The sequence below is a fragment of the Pollicipes pollicipes genome, unplaced genomic scaffold (genome assembly GCF_011947565.3).
Source record: "Pollicipes pollicipes isolate AB1234 unplaced genomic scaffold, Ppol_2.1 Scaffold_4911;HRSCAF=5802_pilon_pilon_pilon, whole genome shotgun sequence".
Classification (NCBI taxonomy): domain Eukaryota; kingdom Metazoa; phylum Arthropoda; class Thecostraca; order Pollicipedomorpha; family Pollicipedidae; genus Pollicipes; species Pollicipes pollicipes.
The window spans coordinates 132,583-135,827 of record NW_023596584.1 but is presented as its reverse complement, the minus strand read 5'-3'; positions in this window follow the sequence as shown (position 1 = coordinate 135,827).

Here is a 3,245-nt window from a genome sequence, read left to right as displayed (position 1 = left end):
CATATGGGAAGCGTGACTGGACTCCCACACTGTGATATTTGAATGCATTTCTTTATAAAAACTTCGGTAGGATTGAAACTCAACACTGGCACGGCCAGTGATGTATTTTAGTTGGCTTGAGTTAACAGTTTAGATGCATCGCGAGTCTTAGCCACCTGAGTACGTCGATAATGTTTTTCTATGCTTTATTTTAGACCACATAGTACTGTCCTAGACTCGCAAAATCGCTCCAATATATTCAAAAATGTCCGAGTAGTATTAGCATGTAGTTCCTTCCCAACTGACAGCCAGACATCATAATCATCACAACAATGTTTTTGTTATAATTTGTTTATCTTCATTCTGATTATGTCGTTTTGTTATTCCGGAGGCATCAATGTCTTCTCCTCAATCCTCAGGTACGGCATCCTGCCTACAAAGGTAACAATTGGCATTTCCCTTGCTTTCTCTTCCGCAGTGCTTTCCAATAGCGCAGTTGGCTCGAGCGCCTACATTTCGATTCTCCTACTGGTGGTGGGGAGGGCCCAAGTCGTTTCATACGCTCATTACTTGGCCTTGGCTGGCATGGACTGCGGCTGGTAGCAGCAGGTGCGGGAAAGGTCAAGTGCCGACAGAGGGCTTTACCGTCATGACAGGACGTGCAGTGCAGGTCAGTTCTCTGCGGTTGGGTCGGTGGTCATTCGCACCTGCCGCAAGCATATTGTACAATTTCAATACTAAGAGAGCCCGATGATCCGGGCGTCCTATCTCGTATAATTCTATCGCTGTCTTTTAATGACCAGCGGCATGGGATTACCAAGAAAGCCATCATGCTCGCCATAAAACTCTAGGTGATCGGCTCACTGGTCATATTGATTTCCGGCTGACAGTTTGTTCATGATCTGTGCGAACATTTCCGATGTTCCGGCTGTCCCGCAGCGTTGCGCCCCACGGCTAGAGGCCGCGCCGCACGAAGTCTCGGCACCAGTGACGTCATGGCCGTGTGCAGACCGGGTGGAAGGCCAACTATGCGAATCCCATTCACGACACTCCCCTGATGCTATTTGTACAAGCCGCTGTGTTTTGCACGCCAAGAGTGCGTAATGTTCAGGTCTGTTACAGCGGGCACTCTAACGCGGCCACTCTGGCAGCGGCTAGGATGTCACAAAAACGTTCCATGACGTAATGAGACGACTACATGTTGAGAAGCAAATTTAGTTAGTGAAATTGGGTTATTTAGAGCAGTTGTTTGCACTTAACAGCGTACCAATAGTTAAAGTTGACTTCCTTCATCATAGCTGATGTTTACCTCAATATCCTTAAATGTGGAACAGTCCCTTTAAGTGGCCACATTTTTATTTAACGTAAGCACAACACAGCAAGTGAAGCGGGGTGCTCGTATGACGTGTTTATGACGTCATGCATGTCTGAGTGGGTTTTCGATTGGCGGCGCGTCATAGGCTGCACAACTCCACGTGCATGAAGGTCAGGGAAAGGAGGGGTTTGCATCTTAACAAGAACATGACAGGTAACTGCGAGGAACAATTATGTAGAAGAGTTTCTCAGTTCGAACCCCACTTAAGACGTGGCGCAGTCCCTGTCATTATTTTTAAACAATATAGTTACCAGGTCAGTCATTTTTTAACAATTCTGCGCATGGCGAAGCAAGCGTGTACGTGCCACCCCCGTGCGACGTGCTGAGGCCCTATGGAAGACAACAGGAGTTAGCAGTCGAGCCTGATTTTGGCATTTTGGATTACACTCAAAAGCTGATATCATGCACACTTGGTCAGAAACGCATACATATTTCTCAAATGCAGTCAAAGCCTTTTAAATAAATGCATTCTAAGATCACAGCTACGCTAAGCAGTGCTTGTTTGTGGAGCTCTAACACCTGCCATCCGATCGTGAAGTTCCAGGTTAACGTGCTGTAGTATTCGACGCAGCCCGTCCTACCCTTTCACGTCACTGGGCCTTTAGCGCCGCCGCTGCACACCACCCGAAGGTCATATATGTCAAGGACCCCGAAGGTCATACATGTCAAAAGACAAATAGGGAGCTCGAACCGAATAAAGCGGCTCGAACGTAACCCGCGACGAGTAAGTGGATCGGAGGGCAGCAGATGGAAAAACTGAGTTGTCGGAACGGACTTTTTGGTATTTTTGGAACTCTGTTATTATTTGGGGCGGATTTCGTTATCGCTATCTTTAAACGCTGTCATGCATTGCGGACCAGGGGCCAACAGACAACGAACCTTCAGCATTGCAAAGTACAGATTAGTGGACGATACTATACAAAGATGCGCCGACGACGGCAGCCGTTTGAACATTTTGCGATGACGGGCGAAGTTGGCATTTTTAAATTAAGCTGACTTGTTTTCCAGACTAGGTTCAGAACAAGCTCCTGGATCCACTATTGTAGGCAGCTAAGTGAGGTCACTAATGCCGCTCAGTGCTCGTCATTTTTACGGTGTAGGCTGTGCGGCTGGCTTCAAATCATTGTCTGGCCCGATGGCTGATGTCTAACGCCAACCGTAAAAAGCCGAGAACTGGAGGATTCGTGGTTTTGCACTCGAGGAAGAGTAACCCGCTGCATTTACGTCAAATGATGGTTTCTCCTCGGTACTTTCGTGTTACTACCATGTCGCAACAACCCGGGTTGAGGCGGAGGGGAGGGCACTGACGTGGAATTTCAAATGGCATTCATATAACGCTCATCAATGGCCATATTGAAATGCCTGCAGAAAAAACCGGCTCAGATGACACAGCTGGGTTGCATGCGAGGTCCACGATGCTATTGCAGCACTACGTTCACACATCTTTGCTATTTCTCCCTGATGGCCGCATGGAGATATCAATGTCGAACAGTGTTTGCAAAAATTGTTATAACCAACCTTTCCCTTCCACAGCCCCAGCCTCTCCAATCTGCATCGTAGTCACCAAAGAACGGTGGGAAGAGGGACAGAGAACATCAGCAAAAAACGAGCCATTTCCTGACGATGACCTTATGCAATAAATATTGGCAAACAAAGGGCAAGCAGAGATCAGGCGAAGATCCGAGTCACTTCCAGCAGCCTTCAGAAGCAGCAGTGCGCCTCAGTTAGTTCCCTGAGCAGCGGCGGCACGAGAGCCGCAGTCAGCCCAACACCGGTGGCCTCTGGCCGCGCGTCCCTCAGTCGTTCCGTAAGTGGCGGCTGCTCTCGGCGGCCGACCTGGGGCCGGCCGGCCAGCCCGGCTAGCTCAGCCAACCCGCAGTCTGCGGCCAGC